Below are 11,507 nucleotides of genomic sequence, written 5' to 3'. Positions count from 1 at the left end.
AAGTTCGCCATGAATCCGATCACAACATAAATTGTTTTTTTTTCAACGGGACAAGGATGATTTCTTCTCAATGAAACCACATTAAATCAGGACTTAAAGAGATCCAACATCAGCAAGGTGCTCTGGGATACTTTTGCCTCACAGTACAGGAGAGCTATTATATGAGCTTTACTACTTCAGCTATTATCTGAGCTTCACTACTCAACTGACGATTCATATTTGTGATATTGAAAGAACGGCAGTTTCACAAGATCTTCGCTGTTAGCCTGAACTTTGGGATGGACCAACAGCAATGTTGACAGTATTTTACTTTTGATAATTGCAGGTTCGGTGTCGCGCATGTTATTCTCTTATTAGAGTGGTGTTAGCTAAAATTCGAATCCAAAGTCTGTTGACTGTGAGGGTGGCGACATAGGCACCACTTTAAAGACATTTTCGATGGCGCTGGAAATGTTTCCATGATAATGCTGATGACAGGACACATTCAGTATTAGCAAGCTCATACTTTTCATTGTTGGGGTCTTTGGTAAGAAACCAAAATTCATCTCCAGTGTGGTAAGTATTGCCTGTCAAATGACGATTATTAGAAAATGCATCTGCTTTCATTGGCCAGATAGTTCACGTTTTCATTCAATTGTTAGCCTTTCATTAACGATGAGTCAACAGGTCAACAACACAAAACAGGGGCATATGAATGAAGAGAAAAGAGAGTTTAAACTTTCGAATCTTTAGTATAACATTGCAAGATTTCCCTCTCCTAACTTTTGACATCGCACTTATTTTATAATATAAATAACCTCTAAGTCTCATTAAGTACTTCATTCACTGCTTTTATTGAAAACACACTTCAAGAGATTCGTTCCACTGATGACATAAGAAACGCAGCTGCGAAAAAACATATATTGAGAAATCCTTTATTGATTTTAACAAGGATTGATGCATCGACATTTTAATATCCTGTGCCTATATTATGTTCATCTTTGATGCATAATACATAATATCGAAGAATGGCCGACAGCATCATCAACCACACGGCTATGATGTGCATAAGTGAACCCTTTATAGCGAAACGTTACAAAAGTTCAACAGGCAATAATGTATAAGGAATTCCATTCCTACTGGTTGTGAATCTCGAGCACGGAGTCTTTCTCCAAATGTAACTTTTGTCCATAATGCGATGGAAATCCCATTTGGAGTCATCCATAGCACTGTCATAAATTCACATTGTTTGCCCTATAGCCATATTAAAAATGCAATAGGGACATGGAATTTCTCTCAAATCCAAAACAAACTAACCAAAACGTTATAAAGTGCCAAAATTAACATCAAGCATAGTTCGGTGTACACCTGTAAATTAAAATAAAAAGCATGTATGAGTAAATTTCGGCGGTGTGAATGACCATGCACTGCAAAGATATATTTTAGCTGCATGGTAGAAACCTTATCATAACCAGTAAAAAAGGTCATAGTTTCCTGGATAAATTTAAGTGAACATCTCTCAAATACAACAATAAGAATTGGAGAATGCTTTCTTCCATTTTAGAAAAAAATTGGATTTGTCTTACAAACGCGTTTGATGTAATTTAAAGATCCAAATTCTGTAAACAAAGCAAAATTAAGAATGAATCCACTTACATGTTCGTTTTTAAGTTTAACCATTCATAAATGTCAGCACTGCCAGTAGAAGACTCAACAGCAGTGACAAATTGAGACAAGCCGTTCCTGCACCACCCTCACCTGGAAGTGAAACAGAATTTATATATTTACAACAAAGGTTATGACTATTATAGTCATGATAAAATATTTATTCGTTAAAATTTAATGAGAATCGTCTACGGAAGGAAATATAAAATGATACTTACTCTCTTTGGTTGTTCCAGGTGCGTTTGTTGTAACGGACCCACCAGTTGGATCGTCTGCTACTGTTGATGGTACTGAAAGAAATAAAATACGTAAATATACTCAGTTCATCTATTATCAAGGGAGTACGCGCCTTGAAAGTGAAAGACAAACTTTTACTCAAACCGTTATCAATTAACGTTTCGACCATTCTCTTCTGAAATTAAAATTTAATAAAATAAGGATTTCCCTGCAATAATACAAATAACCTGATATTTAACTAATTTAATTTAATTTAACTAATTTATTAATTAATTATTTCACGATATCTGAAAACAAAAAAGGCCACCATTCCTTTATTAGCTGTGTTTGTTAAATCTTTTCTTACCCAAGAGCTCTAAAATGAGCCCCTGCCCACGAGTGTTAGATTAAAAAAGTATTGTAAAATTTGAGATTCCGAATATCTGACTCCGATGCACATTCTATGTTAAGTTCAAATTAATCCTGGTTACTCTTTTCAGTGAGATTTATTTAGGTTACTTAACGCCTAAATTTATCATTGCAGTAGTTGAACAGGTAGATTAGTATCTCTCGCTAGCTCCAATGTGGAAGGAAATGCACTCTTAGAATACAGCAGTTAAGGGACTTCAATCAAAGATGGTGTAATGACATTGCTGGAATACGATTGGCATCAGTTGCCTTATTTGTATTTAGAGATGACAACTGCGAGGAGGTGACGATGGAAGTCAATTGTCAACAGCGGAATACAAAACAACTTGAGCTTATCAACATTATCTTAATAATATACCATTAATAAAGTCCGTTCTCTTCATATCTATACTGTTCTGGTAAAAGTTCTCTGTTTGCTCAACTATCATTATGTTATTACTTGTTGCTACAATTTGAACAAATGAAGCTATTGTCATCATAAGGATTACATACACAAAATTTCAAAAGTAGTTTTTGAGAAAAAGAATTTAAAACAACAATGATAAAATTGCTTTAAAAATACTCAATCGGACATACATACATACATACATACATACATACATACATACATACATACATACATACACACACACACACACACACACACACACACACTCACACACACACACATACATACATACATACATACATACATACATACATACATACATACATACATACATACATACATACATACATACATACATACATAAAGAGAACGGAAGCCGCACAAATATCCATACTAAATAGCTTTCTGACGTGATATTTAATACCTTAAAGAAACGCTGAACGTGTTCAAGACACACGGGTCTTTGAAGTCCACATCAGACCGAAGAAAGATATTTTTTCCGGTAAGCGGACCTACCCAATTTTCAAATTTTTGAAAGTCACCTTATGATTTTTCCGAATTTTGTCAGGATTTTTATTGGTCATACCCGAATCAAAAATGAAAAAGTTTCAGATCGAGTTTTAACAAATAATTTAAGTACAGCGGCACAAGACTTCTTTCAAATCGGTGATTGTTCAAGCAAAAGTAATTTCAGCAAGCTTTAACACATTAATGTTACTTTTTATTTGAAATGTTTTGAATGAAGTTTCGCACTGCGATCCTACGCTGTCTTCATGTTTGTGTGGTGAACATTATGGGTAGTGGATTTGAGTATGTGTGGAGTGAACGCAATAGCCAGTCAGTAGGCAGTGTAAATAAATCTCGCGATAACCTGCTATATCACGTTCAGAAAAAAAGCTAAAGACAGTCTCAGTTATTTTACTACATCACATTTACTAAATTACTTTTTTATTCACAGACTTGGACAAAGGTACTCAGGTAGATACATGAACCGTAAATACACTCGAGAAATATATCAGCTGTCAACGATGGGACTTCGCTTATTCACGTTTTAAGGGCTGAAATCTTCCCATCTTACCTTCACACACTTTCATGCCGGCTTTGCCAGCTCCTCACCAAAATCGACACTCGCTTCTTATTAGTGTTGTCTGTGTCACCAGTTGCTGCAATATTCGCAACTATTTTGGTGTAGGCTGCACAGTTGGTTTCGTCTACTGTCACCGTTGCTGAAAGACCAGTGAAAGTACCGTCACCAGATAAGGCAGCTTGTTGGAGTTCCTGTTGCCTGTTACTTCTGATGACATAGGGGCACCGGCTGCATTGCTTAAATACAATGTTACTGCTGTGGGAGTAACCGTACCAGATGATACGGTGTACGATAAATCAAAGGTGATGAGCGTTGGAACATCAACGATGTATTTCCCTATTGCTGGATCAGGTGCCGTCACTGTCAGGGTCCCTGCAGCTATTTCTGTTGGTGGATAACAATACTTTGTTCAGCTTCATCAACCTATTGTTGTGCGAACATTTTACATTTTGCTGTGTAAATAGCCTACATTATTTCGGTACCCTGTATGAAAATACACATATATTACTGTATTTGGGCTGGGCCTATCACAACACCATATGACTTCGTTGCTTCCCATCCCTACTCTCTCTCCATCCCTTCTCTCTCTCTCTCTCTCTCTCTCTCTCTCTCTCTCTCTTCTCTCTCTCTCTCTCTCTCTCTCTCTCTCCAAGAGACAACATAATGAAGCTCATGATTTAGAATCTCTCTCCCTCCAGCCCCTCGTTTCCTCCCCCTCTCTCTGTCTCTCTGTCCTTCTGAATACTAACAATTTACGGACAGAAATTAATCTCATTCCATACCGTTTGCTTGACAAAGGGACAGGCATCCAAGTAGTAGTAGTACCAGAATCGCCATGATCATATGTCGTGTCTATAAAAAGAAGAATCCTACAGTGTCACTACTACAGATGTTGAAACTTGACCTTATATAAATATGAGTAACATAGCTTATCAGAATAATTCATTCCCTGAAATCAATAATGGATTACCAATAGGTGAACGCAATTGGTAAACCACAGGGGAAAGAAATAAGTCCCCTGGGGTGGGGAGGGAGGTTTTTTGTGCAACGGTTTACCTTATTTGATTTTATTAATTTTGACTGTGATATTTCAAATAAAGAGTTCAACTCCACACCGTCTGACTGCTTTATATATTACCGACAAGTACTTATCTCCTCTCCAACTTATGTATACACCGTGACCACTGTAATTGCTCCGAAAACATTGACAACTTGCTAATCCGCTGTCCGTATCAACGGATTAATTAACACCACAGCCGTCCCACACGCAGTAAAATAAAATAATTCTTATTTCAAAAATACCCATTGACTGGGATGTGGTAAGTTTTACGCGTGCGTTCTAAAATTGCGGAAGATTGGAGAATTGTTCAAAAATATATTCTTAGGTTTGTTCGGTACATTTTACGATGCTCTGATAACAAGGCTTTATGTCTCACACGGTTTTGTAAATTTCTTTTTAAGTTTTCAGCTTGCAATTATTCTGTGTTCCACATTAATCTACTGGTTTTAATAGTTTTTCATTCAATTAAATGCTTAATCTTCTAGCTGCACCTCATTCCTACAGCCTGGCATGGCACGACGCTAAGCTTACGTTTCATCTAATTCTATACACACTTTTGACAAATGTTTTTGTTTAAACCCTTTCGCTTTCTAGATAAAGTAAAACAGGGAACTAACCAGAGTATTGGCTGTGTCCTGCCAGAATTTCTATTGTTTCAAATAAAACATCCACTAAAGGTACACCAGGAGTTCAGTGTTCTAATCTACACACGATCTGGTCTAAATCTCTCTTGATATGTTCTTGCGAAAACCACCCTGGCTGCTGAAAACCCTCTTCCTCAGGTATCTCATAAGAAGAGGCCAAAAGCATTCTGCTAATTCCCAAAAGTCGCTGGTCACTTTAAATTTAGATTAAAAATGAAATGCCAGGTTTCTGTGGAGGTCCGAAGTGTCCGACAAGAAATGCCGAAAAGGGTAATGAAGCGTTGAGAAGATGATTACAGTGCAATCAACTTAATCGGAAGAGCTTAATTTTCCTCAGTCTGTCAAAAGAAATTACTCGTACTCACGTGTAGTACAGCGATTTGTTAGGTTGCTATGCGTCGCCAGTAGACAGCAGTGTATGGAGGTTTCACTACATGTACTTGCTCTTATAGCACCAGATCAGTTTGTACCCGCCCATAAAATAAGTTCATTGGTCATGTATGACGTATGTCAAAGTTTGCAAAGTAACGTTGATTGGCTTAAGTTGAGGTGAAACACCCACTCGTTAGGGAGACCTAGGTAACGCTCGGGTCTTCGGCCAAAATAGTAAGTGATTGGATGGCAAAAAGGATACCGTAAGTGACAATTTATTTTCGAGAAGGGTACTCAGTCGAGTGTTAAATATTACGTACTGCCGGATTCTCCAGAGGGGAAGGCTGAAGGCGTACTGAAGGCATACTGATGATTTAATCATTGAAGATGTTTTTCGGTTTCCTTGGAGAGAGGTTGAAATATCTTTGTGCGAACTCACGCAGAAATTCCTCGCAGTTACTTTCAACATGTACTTACGGCCGTCGTTATACTTAATTGCACATGATGATATGAGCCGCTGCATTACAGTGTTCTTATCCTACCCAAAATACAAAGTCTGAAGTTACATTTCTGGGTACAGTTTTAACGAACTATTATTTCGTTTGAAAATGAAACAGCAGTTTGAGGTTTTATATCACACAGTCGACGTCATCTACTTCCCATTTTCGTCCTCCCTACTCAACATAGTTTTTAATAAAATTGGGAGTCAAATTGCCGAGTAAATGTACTCCATTCGGTATATATACAAACGGTTATTATCAAACTGGAGGGAATATGACTACTTTCGTTATTTTTGTTAAACACATCAACTTTTCTAAAACAGATCAAAGTATCAGTGAACTTGCGCTTCTTCCTTTCATCCAAAATGTACGCATAGTATTGAGATGTTGCATAGTCGACATTTTGAAGATTTTATTCGATGGCCCATTAAAATTTGTCAATACTAATAATTTATTACACAAAACAGTTGAAAGTCAAACCAATCAGGGAATAATCGCTTCGATGATTATGATTTCGAACAGTGTATGTGCGTGTACGTGCATTCACCAAACTAAGCAATCTGTCGATGAAGATTTGTTAAGAAATTACACCGCTTCATTTTCAAGTCAACCATGCTCCTTGCTATCCGTACGGTTAGAATACCCGCGAAGTGGCGAGTGCATCTCGTCAGCATTAATGTTCGAAAATTTGTGTAACAAACAGATAAATCGTTGGTTAAAGTGTAGCATTGAGTCTGTGTTTTGAAGCCAAAAACATAAAAGCAATGGGAATTACGATTGTGTGTCACCAACGCATTTCCGGATTTTTTCTGAGAGTTTGGTAAACAAATTTGGTAAAAGCGCTGTGTCAACAATGAAAGGTGTTGTAAAATATGTGCCTTACAACATGACCCATTTACGGCAAGTTGGAGTTAAATCGGCCAAGTAACGTTCTAAAACGCGTGCACGTCATAATTCGTCGTACTTCATCTGAGAGCAAAAATTTGAAAGTCAAAATGCGTATACTATCTACACATAAAAGGTGAAACAATCTGTACTAGTTGATGATGTCATATTCTGGTTATACTTGTCAAATTAAAATTATATTATGCTTGGCTGGAATCCAGCAATTTGATTGACTGGAGCCGAGGTTTATATTCTCATAAAGAAGACCTGAGCGTTGCGTGACAGATGTGAGCTCGTGCAAAATTCAAACTCCAGCTTTAGAGGTCAAGGCGCCATAATGTCGAAAAAGTCGACGGCTTAAGATTGATTTCGATTGTTAAATTTTAGTCTGCTGCAGCTCGATTAATCCACAATGAAGCGTTTGTATAAGCAGCGACGGCGATGTAGCAACAACATAGTGTTAAAAGTTCTTTTTGAACATTTTGTCAGTAATTTCTTCAAGTTTGATGTGTAACCGCGATATTGATGCGTTTTGTTACCGTATTGAACAACTGTGCACGCACGCGCGTTCTGAAACATTTTTTTTCCAGAGTTTGTGTTGAGGCTGGGCTCCTGAACCCTCGTTCCGACTTTTGTCCAAATGACGACGTCATTGTCCCTTGTATTTAACTTTAGCTTATAATGGGGTTATAAAAAGTGCGCTCGCTTGTCGTTCATAACCTTCAATTATATCATCACTCAGCATACTGTTGGGCACAAAAGTCAAGGAAACCTGATATCATATGCCAAGAGTATGTCGCCAACCGTTCTACTCAGGAATAAAAAGTACGCAACTTGTTCTACAGACTAAATACTTCCAAAATATTACATGATGGCGTTACAAACGAAATCCATATTTTACATGCGGTTACGGAAATACACGTATTTCTAAGTGCGCTTGCGCACTTGGCTTCGTTTGTTTACACCGTGTCCATTGAATTCCGGGTTAAACCAACCATAACGTGTCCCGGTCACACTCAGGCAGGTAAGATTGGCGACGCTTAGCTGCATGCCATTGCAACAGCTGAAGTTACGTACTCTAGGTGTCCTTGGTGAAGCTAGGGCCTTTACAAAGCCCATATTACAGCACAGTTTGGCCTTAATGCAGCTCGTTAGCGATGAAAAAAGTTTCCTCTGAATTTTAACATTTTAAAATCGTCGAAAGGATATTTATTTGCTCTCATAGCTCTTTGAGTAGCCTCTAAGAATCAACAGACTAGCAATGCTAATGAGTATTGCCCATGTTTCCAAGAAACAGTCTGAAAGACCATATTTCAATAAACATTGAAAGGACAGATACCGGGAAAAACTTATTAAGGTGCAACACGCTATTGCAATCGTTACGATCAAAACCTTGTCCTTTAGTTTAAAAATTTCTCCTTATTTCAATTGCTCTCGATATTCAGTACGAAGCGGAGGAAGGCGGTGATTTTTTTTAAAGGCGCCCTTCTCAATCCCAGGTTCTCGCATTAGTGAATGTGTCAATAGCCCTTAACAGTTTGTCATTCTTTTGTTTTCCATTGAATCTTTCATCAACTAACTAATATTTATATTAGATAAATCTGATAATTGAGTGGGGGCTTTAATCTTAGAGTTTCCATGTCAACAGGTATTGAGCACGGGATATTGCTGCTATGTAAATTTGCTTTTGTGTAGATATTACAATAGCGTAAAGTTGGCAAAGTTAAGGGAGTGCATGCTATTGCAACTGTGGAAGTTACGTTCCCGGAGTGTTACTGAACCATTGATATTTGCAGGGATTTTATTGAACGGTCTAGTCTTTACTCGGTTATGTGGAAATGCAACACAAACAATATAAAATTATATTCAAGATATATGCAGCTCTGCAAGACTACTGTATGGAGATGTTGAATAAGATTCCTACTCAATGTTGCCGATGTTACCTAGAAACACCTTGACAATTCATCACTTCAACTTTCTATGCTTTCTCACCTACTGTGCCTCACTATTGTTCAGAAAGGACGTTCTCTTCATCTCGCAAAAGACAAGCATGGACGGTAAACATATCTATCTTATTGGGGAGGACGTTTTGAGATATTTATAGTCTTTGGGTTACCGGTGCCATGGGAAACTGTCAGAGTTAGCGTTATCTTAACGGTCACTTTGTTACAGACCAACAACAGTGTGGTAAATTTATAAGAAGTAGATGTTTGTCGAGAGGGAACGATAGCTCTGACTACCTGCATTCCTGTAAAGAATGGTACCTTTAACCTGAGCTGATTAGTACTAGGAAGTCGCAGAAAATATATATGTTATTCAGTTTAAAGCTCGAAATAATGGAATTTCACACTACAAGTGATATAACAATACATTCAATCGTATATTTCATAAAAAAATGAATTAGGGTGTAAAATAAATTATAAGTGCGAATTTTCCAATAGCTCGTTGTTTGGCAAGACACCGACAAACAAATACGATATGTTTAATCAAAACATAAAGAAAAGCTGGGTCTGTAATACATATTGCCATGCGCTTGCAACAAACACAGCTGACAAACCTTTTTAATATGGGTTTCTACACAAGTGAAAGAGGAATGGGCATCAAGCAAAAAATGCGACGACCAAAAGTGGATGAATTGAGTTTGACTGTGCTCTTTCAGAAATGCTAGTTAATATGCTAAGCTGGTCGGAAACTGTGAATCACGTTGACATCGATAATACAAAATCAAACAGCATTGGCATGCAAGGCAGTGTGTGGGAACAGCGACTACTGGTATCTCCTTTCTTTAAATTTGACTGAATATCTATTTCTCACAGCCCTTCCAAGAGGGACTGTGGTTTCGTGAAGGTTTTGGATATTGTAGAAGTTTGGCATCCCTTGACAATTGCGACTCCAAATCTGTACAACAGAAATGAACAGATGCTTAGAGTGCGAACACCTGGCACAAAAGCTGAAAAGGCCGAAGCCAGTTGTGCGTAAGACTTCTCTCGATTGACTACTACTATAGCTTTTTGTATCGACTGTTACTAAAATTCATATTTTACAAGTATAACTCCAACTCCCGTCCAATACTTATGACAAAGCTGTATACTTCATACCTCACCTTACCTCACCTCAAGAGTCAGACAGAGGCCATATTGTGTGTTTGTTTAAGTGTATCGCTAACCACAATCAAACGAAGAAGACCGTCATGAAAATTTATCGTTCTTGAGGTTGCAGTAGAGTGTGGTTTATAAAGTTATTTTCGAATTAATAAATATAAAAATACAAATTGAAAGTCTCTGAGCAACGCCGACTTTCTATGTCGGTGATTGGGGAGGGGGGGGGGGTGCTGGGGCCTCCAATGGAATGGTGTTCAATTTCAATCGTAGATTGAGAATTTTAATTAATTCGATCTTTGGTTTACTTGAATTCGTTGGGATTTTGACTCAGCGTTTGCCGCACAAAAGCGACTAAAGTCTAAGACGAACGCTCATTATTGCTGCACGGTCATTCCACCATAGGTGTGAATCCCACGGACAGCAGTGGATCACACGTGGCCTGCTTATCTCCCTTCGCAAAAGGTTCGATCAATATTTGCCTGAATAATGCGACACGTCGAGGAATTTGTTGAAACAACATTTGATAGACATTCATGGATTCATGAAGTATGAAAACGTGTCGAAATTATTTCTCTCTTCGTGATTCCCGAGCATTTTTCAGAGTCTCTTTTTTAGCCATTTCTATTCGAATTAGATAAACGTTATGTTTATGCCAGCCACAGTCCCTTCACACTGTGTGCTAGCATAAACGCTAGAAGGAAGGACTTTTTCTCATCACCTGCAAACTGCAATTTATCGGTGGTACTCGTAATTTATGAAAGTCTATCCTAAGCTGAAACAGAGTGAGAGTGACTGTCACTTAAGAAAGACCGTTTTCACGAAAACAATGACGGACTGTGGCAGAACTTTCCCTCCATTGATTGACCATAGTCTCTTGCTCGATGGCGGAACTGTCACAATGAAAAGCTCATTACCTGTTTGGTACTGCATTGCAAGAGTACGTTGGCACTTGACCATGCGTACCTAGATATGTATAGAGCATCAACGGCATAAACAGTGGTAAAACGTATCGGTGTAAGATTGCGACTTTATTTCCTTAGACTGACTGTACTAGCGATGATCCGCATCAACAATTACTAAATGAGAAAATTTACACTGCATATTTCCTTTGACTTTAAAAAAAATTCTTGAAATCATATTAGTATATCTGCACTTATCGTTAGGGCACTCTTACCAAGCTT

The 11,507-nt window shown here is 37.9% G+C and overlaps 1 long non-coding RNA gene across 1 annotated transcript; it reads right to left on the bottom strand.

Moving 5' to 3' along the window:
• Nucleotides 1-898: 898 nt before the first annotated feature.
• On the bottom strand, nt 899-5,941 carry LOC139124262 (uncharacterized). Its single transcript, XR_011549905.1, has 6 exons — nt 5,834-5,941; nt 4,547-4,616; nt 3,756-4,148; nt 1,863-1,934; nt 1,636-1,737; nt 899-1,347 (listed from the first exon to the last, which is right to left on the bottom strand). It is a non-coding gene; the product is annotated as an uncharacterized lncRNA (long non-coding RNA).
• Between the last annotated feature and the right edge of the window lie 5,566 nt (nt 5,942-11,507).

Source organism: Ptychodera flava (genome assembly GCF_041260155.1).
Source record: "Ptychodera flava strain L36383 chromosome 23 unlocalized genomic scaffold, AS_Pfla_20210202 Scaffold_23__1_contigs__length_28996876_pilon, whole genome shotgun sequence".
NCBI classification, from domain to species: domain Eukaryota; kingdom Metazoa; phylum Hemichordata; class Enteropneusta; family Ptychoderidae; genus Ptychodera; species Ptychodera flava.
Note: the sequence above shows the minus strand (reverse complement) of the source record. Positions and strands in the feature narration are given on the sequence as shown.